At 43.1% G+C, this 21,450-nt stretch overlaps 1 long non-coding RNA gene across 1 annotated transcript in view; it reads left to right on the top strand.

Annotated features, from left to right (window-relative positions):
- Nucleotides 1-21,450, top strand: part of LOC115096114 — a 56,887-nt gene that overhangs the window by 5,189 nt on the left and 30,248 nt on the right. The window contains exon 2 of the long non-coding RNA XR_003857973.1: nucleotides 12,523-12,600. This is a non-coding gene — a long non-coding RNA (uncharacterized LOC115096114). The remainder of the gene's footprint in view (nucleotides 1-12,522; nucleotides 12,601-21,450) is intronic.

A 21,450-nucleotide genomic window follows, 5' to 3' on the forward strand; every position in this document is an offset into this window, starting at 1 on the left:
CCGCAGTTCGACTGGATATCTTTACGGCTTACCTGCTGGGGTCCAGCATGCCATGAAACCTGCCTTAAGGGAGTAACTTTCCCCTCTAACTGCCTCTGTACTTCACTTGTGGAGGGCCTGCCTACTCAATACAGCCAGTTTGCTAATGTATTCTCCAAGAGGGCTGCAGATACATTCCCCTGCATCGAGAATTTGATTGCGCCATTAATCTGGTCCCTGGAGCTACTCCGCCTCATAGAAGAGTTTATCCGTTGTCCACCCTGGAGACCCGTACCATGTCCAAATATATTCGGGACAATCTTCAGAAGGGGTTTATCCGACATTCCACATCCTCAGCCGGGGCCGGCTTTTTCTTCGTCGGAAAAAAGGATGGGACTTTGCATCCTTGTATCGACTTCCGTGGGCTGAATGCTATTACTATCATGGACCGGTACCCATTGCCTTTGATAGCTGAACTCTTTGACTGTTTACAGGGAGCCAGGGTGTTCTCAAAATTGGATCTGCGAGGAGCCTACAATCTGATCAGGATTCGAGAGGGTGATGAGTGAAAGACGGCTTTAAATACCAGGGATGGCCATTATGAATATCTCGTCATTCCGTTCAGACTGACCAACGCTCCTGCTGTCTTCCAGCACCTCATTATTGAAATATTTCGAGACCTGCTCTACGCATGCGTAGTAGTCTACTTAGAAGACATCCTGATCTTTTCTCGTGACCTAAAGATGCATCGACAACAAGTCATCCAGGTTCTGTAACGCTTTAGAGAGAATCAACTCTATGCCAAGATAGAAAAGTGCATCTTTGAAAAAGAATCACTACCCTTTCTGGGGTACATTATTTCAAATCAGGGCTTTCAGATGGACCCCTCCAAGTTGAAATGTATCCAAGAGTGGCCCCAACCTAGGTTACGTGCACTCCAGCACTTCCTTGGTTTTGCTAACTACTATCGTAGTTTTATCCAGAACTTTTCTAAACTGGCTGCACCTCTCATTGCTCTAACTAGTAAGGGGGCAAATATCAAAGCCTGGCCTTTGGAGGCTGAAGAAGCCTTTCAGGCTCTCAAGAAGTCCTTCTTACAGAGACCTTGCCTCTGGCATCCAGATCCCAGATGCCCGTTTACGGTGGAGGTAGACGCCTCAGCTGAGGGAATAGGATCTGTTCTTAGCCAAAACGACACATCAGGAAGCTCTCACCCCTGCTCTTACTTCTCAAGAAAATTCTCTCTTGCAGAATGTAATTATTCCATCAGTGACAAGGAGCTCCTAGCCATTAAGCTTGCGTTTGAGGAGTGGCAACAATGGCTGGAGGGAGCACAACACCATATAACAGTCTACACTGACTATAAGAAATTGGTGTATCTCCAGTAAGCCCAGCATCTGAACCCGCGCCAAGCTCGCTGAGCACTCTTTTTCACATGTTTTGACTTTGAACTCCGCTATCAACCAGCTAGTAAAAACATCAAGGCAGATGCCTTATCCTGCTCTTTCTCTGCTGAGGACACGGATGAGCCTATTCAACATATCATAGATCTGGCTCATATCATCCTCTCTGCTACACTCACCGTCCTACCTGGTAAAACTGTGGTGCCAAAGAGGCTTTGTAGCAAGGTCCTAGACTGGACTCATGACTCCCAGTTAGCCGGACATCCAGGATGAGACCGGACCCAAATCCTTCTCCAGCAGTATTATTGGTGGCCCGAGATGCGCAAAGATATACGAGCGTATGTCGATTCATGCCCAACCTGTGCTCAGCACAAGATTCCAGCAGGAAAAACTTGGGGGCTATTACAACCTCTTCCAATTCCCACGAAGCCATGGACACACATGTCCATGGATTTCATTGTGGATCTTCCGCCCTCTTAGAGCAACACAGTGATATGGGTAGTAGTGGACCGATTTTCAAAAATGGCCCACTTCACCCCACTCCCTTCCGTCCTGTCTTCTCTGCATCTGGCTTAACTGTTCATGTTACATATCTTCCGCCTCCACAGCACATCGCATCCAATCGCGGATTTCAATTCACGGCCCGATATTGGCTCAACCTCTGTGAGAAGTTTCGCATTTCCCTGGATTTTACCACTGCGTTTCACCCTCAAGCCAACGGTCAAGCGGAACGCATGAATCGTACCTTGAAACAATTTCTACGTTTGTATGTCAACACCCGTCAGGATGACTGGGCAGCACTTCTCCCCTGGGCTGAGTTCTCCCACAACTCACATGCCTGTACCTCGACCGGGGCCTCACCCTTTCAAATTGTTTTTGGGTGACAACCCAGGCCACCCTTGCCTCTGCCACTGTCTGTTCCCTCGCCAGCAGCCCAGCTAACAGCAATACAACTGAAAAGGCTCTGGGTTCATACCCTGCAGATGGTCCTTAAGGCGGCTCGCACCGCAAAGAAATTTGCTGACAAGCATCGAAGACCGGCTTCTCGGTTCCGTCCAGGAGAAAAGGTGTGGCTTAGCACCAGGCATATCCGTCTGAGAGTCCCGTCGATGAGACTGGCCCCCCGCTACATTGGTCCCTTCCCGGTGATAACGACAGCTAGGGCCCTTGACCTATCAACTTCGTCTACCTGCCACGCTGAGAACCCATAATTCCTTCCATGTGTCCCTTTTGAAGCCCCTGGTCCTCACTTGGCCTACTCGGAAGGCCCCTGTCGTTCCACAGCCCAGGGCAGAGGCAACCATATATCAGGTCTGTGAGATCCTTGATGTCCGGAAATGAGGCCGCAAATGGGAATACCTCCTAGCATGGGAGGGATTCGGGCCTGAAGAGAATTCTTGGGAACCTGCTACTAACATCCCAGATAAGGATCTTATCAAGAGCTTTCACACTGATCACTTGGGAAAACCCAAGCCTTCCAGGGGGAGGCCTAAAGGAGGGGGTACTGTTATGGCCACTGGCTGCGGCAGTCCGCGACCGGGGCTGACCACTCACCCACGCTGTTGGGTCGTTCCTGAAGAGCCTGCAGGAGCAGGCAGCCATCCCTGATGCTCTCTTTGTGGCAGTTCCAGCCACCGCTGAACTTGGCCGTTTCTTCGGCCTGCCTTCCTCCTGCTTGCTGGCTCCTCCCCTTGCCTTCGGCTTGCTCCCTCCTCCTTGCCTTCAGCTTGCTCCTCCCCTTGCCTTCGGCTTGCTCCCTCCTCCTGCTTGCTGGCTCCTCCCCGGGCCTTCCTAGAGCCGCGCGAGCGGCTGAGCATTGAATTTAAAGAGGCCACGACAGGAAATAGTCGCGGCCCCTCCCTGGGGACTCCTCCTTCCTGATTACTATTTAAGGCAAGGTCTGCTCCTGAGTTCGTGATCCTGAGTTCCTGTTCCTGTTTCCTGTGCTCCGCTGCCTGCCTTCCTCGGACTGCTCCTGTCTTCCTGCCCGGTCCCAGCTCTCACTCCTTTCCTCCTTGGATTAATCTTCTGGCTTCTTACCCCTGGACTAGCTTCCGACCATTCATCTGGCTTCTGACCCCTGGACCGGCTAACGACCATTCGTCTGGCTTCTGACTCCTGGACCGGCTTCCGACCATTCTTCTGGCTTCTGATGCCTGGACTGGCTTTCGACCTCCTTCAGGCTTCTGACCCCAGACTGTACATTGACCTTTCTCTTTTCTTCACATAGGTCCACCTAAGTACAGCCGATCCCATGCACCCAAGGGCTCAACCCGGGGGGAACGGGGCCGATATTGGTGAAGCTCCAGTTGGCCCGACATCAGTACAGCCTCACCTTCCGACGGTAGGGACCTGTGAGGGTCTTTTCTCTCAGGTAGTGCCAACTCTACCTTGGACTAAGGATCCACCTCTCAGAAATACAACAGGCATGTGGTAGCTTGAGTTGATCACATTCTGCCACATTCAGTAGCAAGCAAGAAATCATTCACAGGAATATATTGGACTGTCTTTCTTTATTTTTAACAAAGTGGACATAATTTGTGACAATAGATAATTTTTGGCCCATTGTCCATTTCATCGTAGAGTCTGTCATCTCTCTTATTGTTTACCTTTTGTATTGATGCCACTAGGTCAATTAATCCAAGAATTTCAGAATAAATATTTTTTATAGCCAGATGATGTATCGCTATATCTGCTTGTGGGACCTGACCATGATTTACAATTACAAAGACTCGGAGCTTGTCTAAGATTATGAGCTAGTTAGAGTTAAAATAGTTCAAGCTCCATATAAGTAAGATTGAGGTACATTGGATCGGGAAAGATGGTCAAAGCAAAATAGATTTTTTTTCAATTTACTGACCAGCACCATCTCACTGTTTCTACTCAAGTCACGAGTCTCAACATGTTATTTGACAGTGCTTTGACAAGGATCCAACAGATCCATAAGACTTGCCACAATTATCCATGATTTATTTAGTTATTTTATTTAAAAATATTTATAATTCTCTTTATACAATTTTCAGTCATTCTGGATGGTATATAGTAAAATACTCAAATAACCAGGGAAATGCAGAAACATAAAATCAGTCCCAAACTTCAAGATTCGTGAAAACAACTCTTTAATTCATTGTAACGGCAAACTCCAAGTTCATCAACACGGTCCCCCGTGTTGATGAACTTTTGCGTCTTCTGAGAAATGGAGTTCGCCGTTACAATGAATTAAAGAGTTGTTTTCACGAATCTTGAAGTTTGGGACTGATTTTATGTTTCTGCATTTCCCTGGTTATTTGGATATTATAATTGGAGTGCAGCATTTGCTCCTCTACTGTGCTTGTGGATATAGTAAAATACTAACATCTTCAAAAACATTGCACACATTGGGCCGGATTTTCAAAAGGTTACGTGTGTAAATCCAGAGGATTTACGTACATGCCCAGTCTTACGCGCACTGGGCCTATTTTCAAAAGGCCTGGCGACGCACGTAAAGCCCCGGGACGCGTGTAAGTCCTGGGGCTTTACAAAAGGGGTTGTCCGAGGGTGTGGCCAGAGGCCTCTGCATGGCCGCTGGGCCGGGGATCATGTGCCGGCAGTTGGCCGGCACGTACAACGTACTTCAGCCCCAGGGCTGAAGTAAGCTTTGAAATAAAAAAAAGAAATCATAGGTAGGGGAAAAGGGTGGGGGAAGGAAGGGAAGGGAAGGTAGGGTGGGGGGTGGGGAGGTAAGGAAGTTCCCTCTGAGGCTGCTCCGATTTCTGAGCGGCCTGGTAGGGAACAGGGGAAGGCAGCGCGGCTCGGAGCGGGCTCAGCGCGCGCAAGGTGCACAATTGTGCACCCCCTTGCGCGCCAACTCCGGATTTTATATAACATGCGAGTGCATGTTATAAAATCAGGCAGACATCGCACGCACATGTAGGCTGCGCGCGCATATTATAAAATCTACCCCATTGTGTTTAAAATCATCTGCCTGTTTTTTAAAACTGAGGCATTATTCCAGCATGTCAGACCTCCCATTTAACACTGTACATCCCAAATTGACTTTTCAGTCATCTCAGGCTTCAGTGCTAACTAATCCCTCACCAGAAATTAGCACGCCTGACCTCAACCTTGGGAAAGGACGTTGAGCTGTGCTGATCCAGCTATGTTGAATACGATGCTCTTAGAAGCCCAGGTTTGAGAGGACTAATTGATCTTCCATAAGACAGTTAATCCTGACTTTTTTCTTCGGTGAATAAGGGGTGAGATGTAGCTGCTTTACAGATTGAATCATATTACGCCTAGATAATAGAAACATAGAAACATAGAAACATAGAAATGATGGCAGAAGAAGACCAAACGGCCCATCCAGTCTGCCCAGCAAGCTTCACACATTTTTTCTCTCATACTTATCTGTTTCTTTTAGCTCTTGGTTCTATTTCCCTTCCTCCCCCACCATTAATGTAGAGAGCAGTGATGGAGCTGCATCCAAGTGAAATATCTAGCTTGATTAGTTAGGGGGTAGTAGGGGTAGTAACCGCCGCAATAAGCAAGCTACACCCATGCTTATTTGTTTTAACCCAGACTATGTTATACAGCCCTTATTGGTTGTTTTTCTTCTCCCCTGCCATTGAAGCAGAGAGATATGCTGGATATGCATATAATATGATAATATAATATGCATATAATAATATAATATAATATAATATAATATGCATATAATATGGTAATTGATATTTTGTACATGTGTTTGACCATATGTAGTTATAACTGTTGGGCAGAATCTAGGGATGCAAGGTTCCACATTGGGAGCCACCACCCGGGAAAAGGATCTAGGTATCATCATAGATAATATTTCTATTTCTTATTAATCGCATCCCCAACCCCATAGAATTTACAATATCAACATGCATAATAAAAACAGACAAAACAAATCCTAATAATTTACATCACGTAAAACAAAATAAAATCAAAGTAAAGCTGCATCATCTTTCATATCTACATATATTCCCCTTCAGGACCAATGAATTAGCTACATTTTTTAGTGACAAAATATTAAACCTAAGAAACAAACTCCCAAAAAACAGCAAACAAGCAATCGTATTGCAAAAGAGAGATGTTATAAGTTATTAAGTTATTTATATATATTATTAAGTATATTTATATATTTATATATAGTTATTAAGTATATTTATATATTTATATATTTATATATAAGTTATTAAGTATTTATTCTGTTGTCACACCTTGTTATTTGTAAACCGGCATGATGCGACTCCCATCGCGAATGCCGGTATATAAGAAATTTAAATAAATAAATAAATAAATGTTAACATATGGTCCTCATTTATAGAAATATCAGAACAAGAAGTTGAATCAATGATAAAAAATATAAACCCTGCTCCACATAAAATCGATACAATACCAACAACTGAGATAAAAAAGATTACTAATGTAGTAACCCCAACACTAACTAATATCATAAACCTATCCCTAACTGAAGGATTAATGCCAGATACACTAAAAGGGGCAATCATTAAACCAATCATCAAAAAGAAAAACAGTGACCCACTAATCCTCATTAACTACCGCCCAGTCTCAAACCTCCCATTATTAGCAAAATTAATAGAGAAAACAGTACAGAAACAGCTAGCTGAACACCTAGACAATAATAATATACTGTACCCGTCACAACACGGCTTCCGAAAACACTACAGCACTGAGACATTACTTCTCTCTCTAACAGACAACATACTAAGAGGTTTTGATAACAGTAAACATTACATCCTTATAATGCTCGACTTATCTGCAGCCTTTGATACAGTAAACCACAGAATACTACTAAAAAGACTTGAAGAAATTGGATTATGTGACAAAACAATAAACTGGTTCAGATCCTACCTAAACAACAGGTTCTTTCAAGTCCAGATAAAAAACTCATTATCAGAAAAATTTAAACTTGAAACAGGAGTACATCAGGGTTCAGCGCTGTCTGCTACCCTCTTTAACATATATATGCTACCCTTATGTCATCTGCTGGCAGGCCTAGGGATAATACATTACATTTATGCAGACGACATTCAATTAATTCTACCAATAGACGACACAATTGAAAAAACATTAAGTCTAGCCAACATGTACCTAGACATAATTAAACAACTACTAAACCAAATGGAACTGGTCATCAACATTGACAAAACTGAATTCCTTCACCTAGAGAGAAAACATACTGAAATCATTCAAACACCAATAACCCTAAGAAATAACCAAAAAATTGAGCTAGCCGAAAAAGTAAGGAATCTGGGAGTAATAATGGACCCAGAAATCAACCTGAAGCAACACATATCTATAAAAGTAAGAGAAGGCTATGCAAAACTTATGGTCCTCAGAAGATTGAAACCATTACTCACACCCACCCACTTCAGAACAGTATTGCAAACACTTATCTTTTCCAGCACTGACTACTGCAATGCACTCTTACTAGGACTCCCAAGCACATTGATAAGACCACGCCAGATACTTCAAAATACTGCAGCCAGAATACTGATGGGAAAAAAGAGGAGGGACCATATAACCGAAACTCTAGCAGACTTACATTGGTTACCCATCGAATACAGGATAAAATACAAGGCCTTATGTACCATACACAAACTAATATATGATAAAGAAGCAGACTGGCTAAACACAGCCTTACGAGTACACGTTCCACAAAGAAACCTCCGCTCAGCAAACAAAGCACTACTAACAATCCCTTCAGTAAAGTCAGCAAAATTAACCCAAGTGAGAGAAAGGGCTTTATCATTGGCTGGGCCCATACTATGGAACACGATGCCCCCTGAACTCAGATTACAGAATAATCTCAAAACTTTTAAGAAAAATTTAAAAACATGGCTCTTTAAAAAAGTCTTCACTAAAGAGTGTGGAGGATAGAGAATGAAAGTACAAGGTAATGCAGATGAGAATGAATTTACTCAATCCTACATTTAAGAAGTAATATCTCAAAGAGATAGTAACTCAATAATATACCTGGACTTGACCAACATTACTCAAATAATGATTTTATTTATGAAATTGTAACCGAACTTTATTGGCACCTGTTAGAATGTACGATATCCTAGATTTACTAACCTTAGTCTATGTGCCTATTTGTAAACCGTTGCGATGGTATATAACTTAGCGACGGTAAGAAAAAGTTTTTAAATAAATAAATAAATACCCCTTGCCCAACAACCTCTTCTGTTTGGAGAAGAGACAGCTGAAGGGAAATATGAAAGAGGTCATTCAATGGTTACTAGGTCATGAACATGTAGGTGTGTGTCAGTGGATATATGAGATACTGTACATGTGTTGTGTGTATATGAGAGTGAGAGTAGAAAGTCTGTGCACATCCCTCAGTTCCGACCATCTCAGGGTTTTTGGAATCAAAAGTTCTGAGGTATTGTATTGTATTTATTTATTTAATTTTATTTAAGAATAGGGAAGTTTTGATCTTTATTGGTTTTAATTGTTGGGTGTTTGTGTCTGCTGCTTTGAAATATTGGTGTTTGGGAATTTTTTAAAACATTTTATATGAAATTGGAATTATTGGATATTTTATTCATTCATTTTATTCATTTATTATTCATTAACTGTTCTGAAATATGTATTCTTTTTATTAGCATGTTTTTTTCTATTATGATTATTTTATACTAGATTTTATTGTTGGTTGTTTTATGAGACGTGGTGATATTTTTGTTTTTCCATTGTTATACTGCATATAGAAACTGGCTTGTTGTGGATTCCAGTTCAGTTTTATCCGCATGTTTGTTTATTCTATATTTGGTGAGGGTCTGTCTGTGTTCTGCATGTATAACTGATGTGAGGGATTCAGCTAGTGTGAAATTTCTGTGTAGGGATCAGTAGCAACCTAAATTCCTCTGTTTTCCTAATTGGCAGCATATTGGTGTTTTAGGGCCTGCTGTAATATTCATGATGTTGCATTTTCATAGATGGGGTTGTTACTCTTTTGAGTGCTGGCTGGTAGTTCTATTTTGGTATGGGAGGTTTACTATGTTGCAGTTCAGTTTATGCAAAACCTTGCAAGGGCCAAGTCCACATCTAACAATAGGCCTAAGACCATATGGGTTCCAAATGTCTTTTTTGGGGTTTTTGATTGGCACCACAGTAGTGCATATAAATATAGTATATTTGTTATAAGTAATGTTTTACTTCAGAAGACTGTACTTTGAATGTCCTTTTTCATGTAAATTCAATTATAAATGCATAATTTTTAATTGTAAGTGGGGAGGGTAGGGGGTGCAAGACTGTAAGGTTTACCTAGGGTGCCTAATACCCATGCTCTGGTCCTGGCTGCACTGGTTCCATGTGGGAAAGCAGGAATCCATCTCAAGCTTTGTGTCAGTGGCTATCCTCAGTCTTACTGCAGCAGTGATGTGTGCAGTCTTGGCTGTGGCAAAATGTTCTTTTTTATAATTCGAGGAATCCAGTGGCATGGATCACTTCTGATCTTCCCTACTCTGGAGTAAGTAGGCAGAGCAGAGCCTGAAAAACCATAACTATAAAAGCAGCAGACTGTTGTTGCGTCCGTCGGTCGCAGACGGCCGCAACCGCTCTACCCTACCTCTTTTTCTCCTCTTTCACTCTCCTTGGGCAAGATGGCTGCCTCCGGTGCCGAGTGCCAAGGGTCTTGGCATTTCCAAACTAGCATGGGCGTCCTAGTATACCATGCTCAATCCCGTGGCCTCCTAGGGTGCGAGCGCGCACATCTCTTACTCTCAAATACACGTCATGGTGGGAACCTTGGGGACGGCCCCACCTCACGACGTCAGTACCTCCGGGTATAACAAGCCTCCGCTTCCACTACCCCTTAAGTTAGCAAGGACTTCGGTTTAGCTACTCTGACTGCTCTAAGCTGCCCGCTTAGACGCCGCTATCACTCCAAGGGCCTCGCTCCTGTAGAAGCTCTAGACACCCGCTCCTCGAGGGTCTTTCGCTTCCAACTCCCTTCGGGGTCCTCACTAACTAAGACAACTGCTCCTCGAGGGTCTTTCTCTCTCTCTATATTTCAGGATATTGGACTATCAGGTACTCACTCCTCGAGGGCCTACCAGCCATTATATCCTGCACCACGGACTTTCGGTCCCACCATTCTACCATCAGGAAGACGCCTTCATTCCGTGAGTACCTCTATGATCCGTTGCTCCAGCTCCACACCAGCCGCGGCGTTGCCCGCAATGCAGGCTCCCACCTATCGTGACCATCTGGGTGAGACTACACTTCTGAGCCTGTTGAACGTTCTGGCACTTCGTGGATCAGTGCCTGACATTCCTGCTTTCACCATCTATCTACAGCAGTACAATAAAGCCTCTATCCATACTGTGTCTGCTATCTGAGTTCAGCCTATCGCAGTGGTTCCCCATGGGGCACCTCCCCATGGGCGGAGTCATCTCCACTGTGACCAAGGGTCCACAATGCCACAAACACAACTGTTTAGCACTCAGTCAATGGGAAGGTTCTGGAGTAGCAGGTATAGGCAAACTACAGTCATAGAATGGGAGGAGGGTGAGCCAGGAGGAAATGCCCGTGCATTGTTAGTGAGGCTTCTGACTGAGATGGCTGGTTTGAGCTCTGAGGGGTCAAATGGCTGTGGAACCAGTTAGTCTCCTGGAAAGTGGGAGTGTTGAGAAGGGGAGGGGGTGCTGCAGGCTGGGAAAAGGCTGGCAGCAAGCAAGGGCACTCGGGGATATTTTTCAAAAGGATTTACATGCTTAAAACTGGATTTTACACAAGTAAATTCACTTTACTTGTGTAAGTGGGCTTCTGAAAATTGCTACAATATATCCCATTAAATGGTCAATAGGTCTGAGACATATAAGTGTACTATAAGTGCATAAATGGGCTTTGAAAATTGCTGTGATAGTATGTTACATTTACGTGTGTATCTCCTTTGAAAATTACTTCCTGAATGAGCACATGAGCAGCAGTACAACAGCAGAATAAGTGTCTGAGCCACTGGTTGACAGTGTGGTTGCCTCATCACAAGGCAACTTGTTCAAGAGCTGATTGGTTGGCAAGAAACTTTAACAAAAGGTCAGGAATCTAGGAGATATATATACAAATGAGACTGTATCACAAAAGAGATTGAAACAGGATGAAAGCAGCCCAGAGAGGTAACCAATATAGTGGGGGGGCTGTATCAACAGCCATATGAAAGACAAAAGAACCTGAATATGTATCCCCTGGAGGAGAGGAGGGAGAGGGGAGATGCAATGCAGAGCTTTAAATTCCTGAAAGGCATTAATGATGCAGAAGATTAAAACCTCTTCCGATGGAAAGAAATCTGTAGAACTAAGGGTCATGATATGAAACTCTGAGGGGATAGGAACAATGTTAGGAAATATTTCTTCATGGAAAAGGTGATGGATGCATGGATCCATAGTAGCTAAAGGACGGAAATGAAGAAAAGAGGTAACCCGCATGGGACAGCAGTTATTACCCTAAAAAAAAAATAAAAAAAACTTGCTGGGCAGACTGGATGAACCATTTGGGTCTTTTACTGCTGACATTTACTGTCTTAACCAGACTTGAGGTGGGCATGGGGCCAACCAGTTGACTGGATGGAAGGGGGACTGCAGTTCAGTTTGCTCATCCTTGGTCCGGGTGTGGTGTTCTTAATTATTTAGTAAAAAAGTGGCCTTTGTCTTATGTTTTGGCTCCAAGTCACATGAAGGACCTTTCAAGAGTCAACTTGGCATGCTTTTGGGTGCTGTTGAAACATGTGATGCACAGACAAGCGTACAAGGGTGTCGGGCATATAAACCGTGGGCCTATTTTGAAAAAATCCCCATGGGCTGATTTTTTTTTACGATCTGTCCAGTATGGCAAATCTTATGTTCTTTTGATTGTTTGTGGGCTGTATTGAGCTGGCCTAAATTAGATTTTACATATGATAATGTATATCAAGTGTTGGTTTTATTGCTTTTTTTTTCGTTTTGTTATTGGTATAGATCCCTAAAGTGGCAACTTTTTAGCTGCTTGTAACACTACCAGGAGCATTTTCAGCAATCCAGTGGACTAAAAATGGATTCAAATGAATATATTAAAATAAAAATATGTGCTGTGATCCTCCGAGTATAATATTCACACTCTGAATTCCCCCCAAAAACAGGGCTGGAGGGAGACCATGCATTTCGGCAGAAAGTCTGTGCACCTTCATCTTGCATTTGGCTAATCGAGAGCAACAATGGTAAGACTAATCTTCATTTAGTTCTCAAGTCTGGCACTTTACCGCTGTCATCAAAGGTGAATCAGGGACGGTAACTTGTAATGTGTTCTGTTGTTTACATGCTCTCATCAGTAGCACACTCAGAAGCAGGATAGGGTTTTCTGCGAGTCGTTTGCACTTGAGATTTCGTTGTAGGTATAGCCATTCCTTCCATGGTAAAGTCCAATCCAGAGAAGTCTTACTTAGGTCAGATACAAGGACAAAGCTTAACTCCATGCTGCTGCTTTTTTTTCCCCCCTCCTATGAATTCTTGTTGTTGTTATTTGAGAGTTTATTACAGGACCCAAAAAAGGGTTTCTGATCCCCATACAGTGGACATGCTATCTACTGCCAGAGAAAGCATGGTCTCCACAGGATGCTTAAAATAACCAAGAGTCATTTAGTCTGAAGGAGGCCCCTCTTGATATTTTGCTTGGCGCAGCAAATATCACTTGATTTTTCAGTCCTGCGGTGTGCGGGGCTGAGCCTTAATTTACCTGGAACCGGATTTGCAGTATCAAAGGCTGCTTAGCTATGCAGCTGGTTCCCCCCCCCCCCTCCCCCACCTACTAAACCACCATGAGCGCTGAATTAAGCAGTAACCCCTGGAAACTGGTTGTTGCCAGTGTTTAATGAACTGTTGCCTGAGATGGTTAATGCTCTGTGAAATCAGCCATTAATTTTAGAAACAGACGTTTTCAGGGGGATTATTGCAATTATAAACTGATTATGATCCAGCAAGTCTAATGACAACAACAACAAAAAGAAAAGTGTACGTTAAAAAAGAAAAAAAAACATTGAGGCTGCCCAGTGGTTTTCAAAACCACCTTCTAGCCAGTGGAACATAGGATTGTAGCCAGATAGCTCCAATTATTGCCAATCCCATCCAGCTAGTTAATTGTTTATTGCATCAGATTAATTATTATAAGGGTTACGTACCAGATCCTAATCTATCACATCAGCCAGTTAACCGATGCAAGGGATGAGCTGTTTGGGTTTGTGCAGCATGCATGGGAATTATCGCCTGTTGCCATTTCATGTCTTATATTAATTAAGTCATGCCGTAACAAATCAGAGGAAAACAGCCCATGAAGTTTTATTTGCATTTTTTATAAACACCTTCCAAATTGCTGTGTTAACTATTCGTATGCAGTCACGAAAGGCAAGAAGGATGCAAATCCCCTGGGTTTTTAAGAATTGAAAAGCAGCCACATATTTTCAATATACTAGTTTTGGGGAGCTCATGTTCTGTATATATGTCTTGACTAGACTGTAAGCTCTATGGAGAAGAGACTGTCTCTTGTGTATCTGAACAGCACTGGGTATAGCTACTAGCTAGCAGTGCTATAGAAATGATGAGTCGTAGTAATACAAGTAGTTTAAAACATTTTTAATGTAAATACAGGTTTTAACATTTTTTTTTTAAATAGAGTCTACATTATGGGTGTGTTAATAGTTTTCAAGACACAGGCCACAATTAAGCATTCGGTCAGGTGGTGAGAATTAAAAAAAAAAGATGATGTTAATATGAAATGTTTGCTGTGCATTATGGGCAATGTAGTCCAGAAGACCTTTTCTACCACTGGAAATGTAACCTTCAGTGCATTTTCTATGATACAAGTGTTGCTGCTGAATGAGTGGTGGGAAGAATACTACCAGACTCCAGGGCAAGGTAGCAAGCCAGACACTGCAGGAGAGACCTGCCCGAAAAGTCTGAGGCAGCTAGTGCTGACACTCCTGCAAAACTAAAAAGCCAAGCCTGACCCTGCTGTAGAGATATGCCATTGAAGGAGGTGAAAGGAGAGGGAAGGATGGGAGCCTGAAATTGGCGGTGGGAGGAAGGTGAACATTGTGAGAGAAGAGGGGCAATTGAAGCTAGTGGGGAGGTTGGTTATGGCAATTGAGAATAGTGGAAGAGGTGATCGTGGTTAGGGGAGATAGGAAAAGATTATGACAGTCAAGGGGGTGTGTGGGGGGGGGGGGTGTTGATATTCAGCCAAGGTGGAAAGAAGAACAAAAGGGGTGTGAGGACAATTGGGACCAGGGATGGAAGAGACCAAGGGAAAGAAAGGAGTCTGGTTACAGTATGGGAGAACTGCGTAGGAGCCGAGAGGGCTTTGTGTGAGTGTGATAGAAGGTTGACTACGTGAAAAAATATTACTGACCTTCCTGTTTCCACTGAACTTGCACTACCATTATCACTACCCTATGTAAATAAATAACTTTGTACCGGTAATGGCCAAGGCTAATTTCAACTGCATACATTTTTTCACTCTCGTGCTTTCATTTCATTCATATTTTGTGCAAAATGGCGCCGGCCGTAAGGCAACACGATTCGACTGCAGGAGGTCGTTCCGGACCCCCGCTGGACTTTTGGCAAGTCTTGTGGGGGTCAGGAGGCCCCCCCAAGCTGGCCAAAAGTCCCTGGGGGTCCAGCGGGGGTCCGGGAGTGATCTCCTACGCTCCTGACATTGGGGGAACAAAATGGCGCCGGCGCTACCTTTGACCTGTCATATGACAAGGCAAAGGTAGCGCTGGCGCCATTTCTACAACGCACCCGGAGGTCCGAGAGTAAAAGATCACACCGGGACCCTTCCTCTGGACCCCAGGTAATTTAAGGCATTTTGGGGGGGTTCGGGAGGGTGGGGGATTTATTTTAAAGGGTCGGGGTGGGTTTTAGGGATGTTTTAGTGTGCCGGTTTTCGATTTACACGATTTACACGATTTTTAAAAAACCCAAACTGCGACGATCCGATTCCCTCCCCCTCCCAGCCGAAATCGATCGTTAAGACGATTGATCACACGATTCACATCTCTACTAAGTAGTTGTATCGAATTGAAATAGCACATTTTAAGAGAATGTTACAGCTGCACCCTTTTTTTTTAGCAGCCACCAGCCTTAAAGGGAAGATCTTGGACTCATTTTGCAGTGCACATTAGTGGTATGGGATTTCTCTGGAATTCTCTCCTGAAGGGGGTTGCAGAAAAATAAGTTTGAGGTTTTGGTATTTATTCAAAGCCTCCTCCCTCCTGAGGGCTTGTGCGTGCCAGAAAAGAGAGCTTGGAACGCCAGGGAGAAGAGTGTGCCAAGCATTTGTAATGGCACCAAGTGGTGCGCTGCTCTGGAGCATAGGAGCTTTGCGGAGCAGAGCCCAGACCCACTGACTTAATATTTTCTTTATCTATTTCATGGGCTTGCCTTGCCTGCCTCTTTTCTAAAATTCTGCACGTTTAGTAAAGAAAAAAAAAAAAAAAAGGAACAGAACAAAATCATTTTAGACCAATGGAGTATAAGCATAGGAACAAAGGAATCGTACCTGCTGAGCTTTTGTATGCTACAAACACAGGATCTGTGTCAGATTTTCCTATGAATCCTTGGCTGGTACTTTCGGGGGACAATTACTGCAAAAAAAAAAAAAAAAAAATTGGAAACCTTGCATCCTCAAAGTTCAGGGGAAGAAAAGCAAGGCTGTTGCGTTTCTGGGCAGAATTATTGCTGGTGCACAGAGAAATATGGGGACCTTGGTTGTGTGATGCCCCTGAATTGGCTAACAGGGTTGAATATGTGGAGGTATTCAGCCTGCAGTTCTTCTTTTATTTTCAACATGCAGGATGACTTGGGATAGATGGCAGGGCCAGATTTATGGAGCCAGGGTGGGATATTTTGCCCCCAGAAATCAGAGAGAAGGCAGAGGGAGTCCCAATTTTTTCAGTGCCTTCAAAATTTGTACCGAAGGCACAAGCCTATGTTGCCTATTCCTAAATCCAGTCCTGATAGTTGTGCTCTGAGTGTGTGGGTTTGTTTTTTGTTTTTTATTTGCCACTGAATTTTGCAGAGTCCGAATGTTCAGAGTTGTGATTTAGCTACATAATATGCACAATGGGTTTTCTGTGTGGGGAGCAGTTTCTCCTTCTTCCAGCTCTATTGGACCTGTGCTGGATCCAGGCGCTGCAACCCTTCATTCATAACTACCTGCGGTTTTGTTCCCTTATTTTGATAGATTTCCCCCACCCATCAGAAAGGTTTCTAGCAGTTTAATTATACTGAGAAAAATGACTTAGGTTATATTTATTTGCAAGCACATTGGAGATGTGATTCAGTGTTTTATTTATACCCACTGCAGAAAGCTTAAACCTCACGTAAATATGTTAGCAATAAGAAAAAAAAACAAAACGATTCTGATAAAATGTAAGGCAGTGTGTGGTCTGATTTTGATTGAGATTGGATATGCTGTGAGGGGCTGAACTGAGCTGTGATGGAGCCTATGGTAATTGTGTCTGGGGGCAAGCAGCTAAAAACAAAACAAAAAAAAAAAGGATTAGATTGTCCCACATTTCATTTATTGCAGTATGTGGCGAGAAGAGCTTAGCTTAATGCCTGGTGGCTCCCTCCCTAGATCCTCTGCAGCCATGAAAGCTAATTGTTTCCCCTCAAAGCTTAGAAAAATTAAGCTAATTTTAGTGAGGAGGTCTCTCTTGGGCAGCACCCTGGCTTTGTTTGTGCAGTCTATGTATACAAGAGTGGCTTAGGGTGGGGCCTCCCTAGTGTCTTGATATAGAGAGCTTTTTGTAGACATTTAAAATGTCTTCAGATCCCGAAAAGCAGCGGGTGTCTCATCCATAGCATTCTGTCTGGTTTCCTTTGTATCGTATATTTAAAGCAGTGATTTCCAGGCACCGAGAATGTCGTGCATTACTGGGGCTGTGCGTATGTGCGCAGGAATACGAACATTCTCCTTGCCCATGAACATACACTCTCGCACTCTCCCATAAGCACACTTTCTCTCACTCACACATGGTCATGTACATTCTCATGCCTCTCATTCTCCCATATACACAATCTCTCACTCAAATGCTGATTCTCCCTCACAGCCTTTTCCCTCACAAACACACACGTTTCCTTACACATATATGCATGTACACACACACACACACATATGCTCTCTATCACAGTCCCAAACCCACCAGTGGCAGCTGTGTCCTCCTCTGGCTATGTGTCATGGACAGATGTTTCTACTGCACTTTCTTCTGGGTGGACACGTCATCCTGTTCCTTGCTACAGGATTACTTCCTGTTGTGTACCCAGGTTGATGCTCTCCAACAAAGAGACCTTCCTTGGAGGACGAAGGTTTCCTGGTTGGACAACATCAACCTGGTGCAGCAGAAAGTGATCCTGTAGCAAGGACCTACTGTCCAGGTAATGCAATGTCCTCTCACACTGAGGATGTGTCTTCAGGGCTACGAAGGTTTAGGTCAACCATCATAGTTGGTGAGTCGATTATTAGGAATGTAGACAGCTGGGTGGCTGGTGGGCATGAGGATTGCCTGGTAACATGCCTGCCTGGTGCGAAGGTGGCAGATCTACCACCTAGATAAGATTTTACAGTGCTGGGGAGGAGCTGGCCGTCGTGGTACATGTGGGCATCAACGACATAGGAAAATGTAGGAGGGAAGTTCTGGAAGCCAAATTTAGGCTCTTAGAAAGAAAGCTGAAATCTAGAACCTCCAGGGTAGCATTGAAATACTTCCTGTTCCATGCACAGGTTCCCAAAGGCAGACAGAGCTCCGGAGTCTCAATGCATGGATGAGATGATGGTACAAGGAAGAGAGATTCAGCTTTGTAAGAAACTGGAGAACCTTTTCGTTGGGGGAGTCTTTTCCGAAGGGACAGGCCACCTTGAGGTGGATCCAAGCTGCTGTTGTTAACCTTTGAAAAGGTGGTAAACCAGTTTTTAAACTAGAACAAAGGGGAAAGTCGACAGTCGCTCAGCAGCACATGGTTCGGAGGGAAGTATCTTTGAAGGATACTAATAAGGCAAAAGTAGTCCATGTGCCTATAAGTAAAGAAACACCTGAACTAAAAGATTCCAAATTATCCCTGTCAACTGAAAAGCAAGCTATTAATACAAACAAAAGCACACTTTGAAATGTTTGTATGCCAATACCAGAAGTCCAAGAAGTAAGATGGGAGAGTTAGAGTGTATAGCAGTGAATGATGACATAGACTTAATTGGCATCTCAGAGACATGGTGGAAGGAGAATAACCAATGGGACAGTGCTATATCAGGGTACAAATTATATCGCAATGACAGAGAGGAGCAGTCGGGAGGAGGTGTGGCACTTTATGTCCGGGATGGCATAGAGTACAACAGGTTAAGGATCCTGCAAGAGACTAAGATGCCGATGCAAAACAGTGCATTCAACTGAGCACACTGTTTAACCCGTGGTTGGACAAGAGTTTTGTCGGTGCATCCACAGCCCCTTATGCTAAAAGGGGATTAGTGCCTCCACAATGCACGTCCAATTTACAGCAAAACTAATAGCGCTCAGCACATGCAAATGCATGTCGATGAGGCTAATAGTTATTCACCCCACATGCAAAAAAAATGTGTGTCCAAGCTGCACATTCTTGTGTTCAGAAATTAACGGCTGCAGAGCAGCCGTTAATTTCTGAGCACCCCAAAAAAGTTGTACAGAAAAGTAGAAAATACTGCTTTTCTATACATCCTCCGACTTAACATTGCCACGATATTAAGTCGGATGAAGGAAAAGTTTAAAAGATTAAAAAGAAACAACACAAAAGAGCGCCATGGTAAGGTTAGGGAAATGAATGCTCAGTTAACCAGCATCCATTTCCCTAATCCATGGCTGTGCGCCGGTTAGGAAAACAGACGCCAATAAATTCAGCGTCTGTTTTCTTACCCCACAGACAGCTGACCTCTCCTGGGTGCGTGCTGCCAAGAAGACACTAGAGGTATGCAATCGTCCCTAGCATCTCCTTGGCAGTGCAACCCCTAATTTAAATATTGCAAGGCGCCCCCAGGAGAGGTGCCTGAGGACGCATTAGGAAAGAGGGCGCTGAACACTCAGCGCCTGCTCTCAGTGCATTGTTTTATCATTGGGCCCATAATGCATAATAGAATCTTTATGGGTAGAAATCCCATGTGTGTTGGGGATAAATATAGTGATAAAGTATACCACCGTCCACCTGGCCAAAATGATGACACGGACAGTGAAATGCTAAGAGAAATTAGGGAAGTTAACCAAATTGGTAGGGCAGTAATAATTGGAGATTTCAATTATCCCAATATTGACTGGGTAAGTGAAACATCAGGACATGCTAGAGAGATAAAGTTCCTGGATGGAATAAAAGAGAGTTTTATGGAGCAACAGAACCGAAGAGAAAGGGAGCAATTTTAGATCTAATTCTCAGTGGAGTATAGGATTTGGTGAAAAATGTAACAATGGTGGGGCTGCTTGGCAAAAGAGATCATAACATGATCAAATTTGAATTAATGATTGGAAGGGGGGCAATAAGTAAATCCATGGTTCTAGCACTAAACTTTCAAAAGGGAAACTTTGATAAAATGAGAAAATTAGAAAAAAACTGAAAGGTGCAGCTACGAAGGTTAAGAGTGTACAACAAGCATGGACATTGTTAAAAAAAAAAATACCATCCTAGAAGCATAGTTTAGATGTATTCCACGCATTAAGAAAGGTGTAAGGAAGGCCAAATGATTGCAGGTATTGTTAAAAGGTGAAGTGAAAGAGGCTATATTAACCAAAAGATCTTCCTTCAAAAACTGGAAGAAGGATCATTCTGAAGAAAATAGGAAAAAGCATAAGCATTGCCAAGTTAAATGTTAAACATTGATAAGACAGGCTAAAAGAGAATTTGAAAAGAAATTGGCCATAGAAGCAAAAAGTCATAATAAAAACTTTTAAAAATATATCCAAAGCAGGAAGCCTGCAAGGGAATCAGTTGGACTGTTAGGTGACTGAGACATTAAAGGGGATCTTGGAGAAGATAAGGCCATTGCAGAAAGTCTAAATTAATTCTTTGCTTTGGTGTTTACTGAGGAGGAAGTTGGTGAGATATCCATTCCGGAATCAGTTTTCAAGGGTGATGAGTCAGATGAACTGACCCAAAACAATAGTAGGCCAGATTGAAATTAAAGAGTAGTGTATCACCTGGCCCAGATGGTATTCATCCCAGGGTTCTGAAAGAACTAAAACATGAAATTTCAGACCTATTACAATTAATTTGTAACCTATCATTAAAATCATCCATAATACCTGAAGACTGGAAGGTGGCCAATATAACCACGATATATAAAAAGGGTTCCAGAGGTGATCAGGGAAACTATAGACCAGTGAGCCTGACTTCTTTGCTAGGAAAAATCGTGGAAATTATTATAAAGAATAAAGTCACAGAATATGTAGATAGACATGATTTAATAGGACACAGCCAGCATGGATTTACCCAAGGGAAGTCTTGCCTCACAAATATGCTACATTTTTTTGAAGGGTTGAATAAGCATGTGGATAAAGGTGAACCGGTAGATGTAATGTATTTGGATTGTCAGAAGGCGTTTGACAAAGTCCTTCATGAGAGGCTTCTAAGAAAAAATAAAAAGTCATAGGATAGGAGGTGATGTCTTTTTGAGGATTGCAAACTAGTAAAAGACAGAAAACAGAGAGTAGGATTAAATTATCTGTTTTCCCAGTGAAAAAGGTAAATAGTGGAGTGCCTCAGGGATCCGTACTTGGACTGGTGCTTTTTAATATATTTATAAATGATCTGGAAAGAGGTACAGTGAGTGAGGTGATCAAATTTGCAGATGACACAAAATTATTCAGAGTAGTTAAATCACAAGCGGATTGTGATAAATTGCAGGAGGACCTTGCGAGACTGGAAGACTGGGCAACCATATGGCAGATGAAATATAATGTGGACAAGTGCAAGGTGATGCATAGAGGGAAAAATAACCCATGCTTTAACTACGTGATGTTAGGTTCCATTTTAGGAGTTATCACCCAGGAAAATGATCT

This window comes from Rhinatrema bivittatum, chromosome 7, assembly GCF_901001135.1.
Source record: "Rhinatrema bivittatum chromosome 7, aRhiBiv1.1, whole genome shotgun sequence".
Classification (NCBI taxonomy): domain Eukaryota; kingdom Metazoa; phylum Chordata; class Amphibia; order Gymnophiona; family Rhinatrematidae; genus Rhinatrema; species Rhinatrema bivittatum.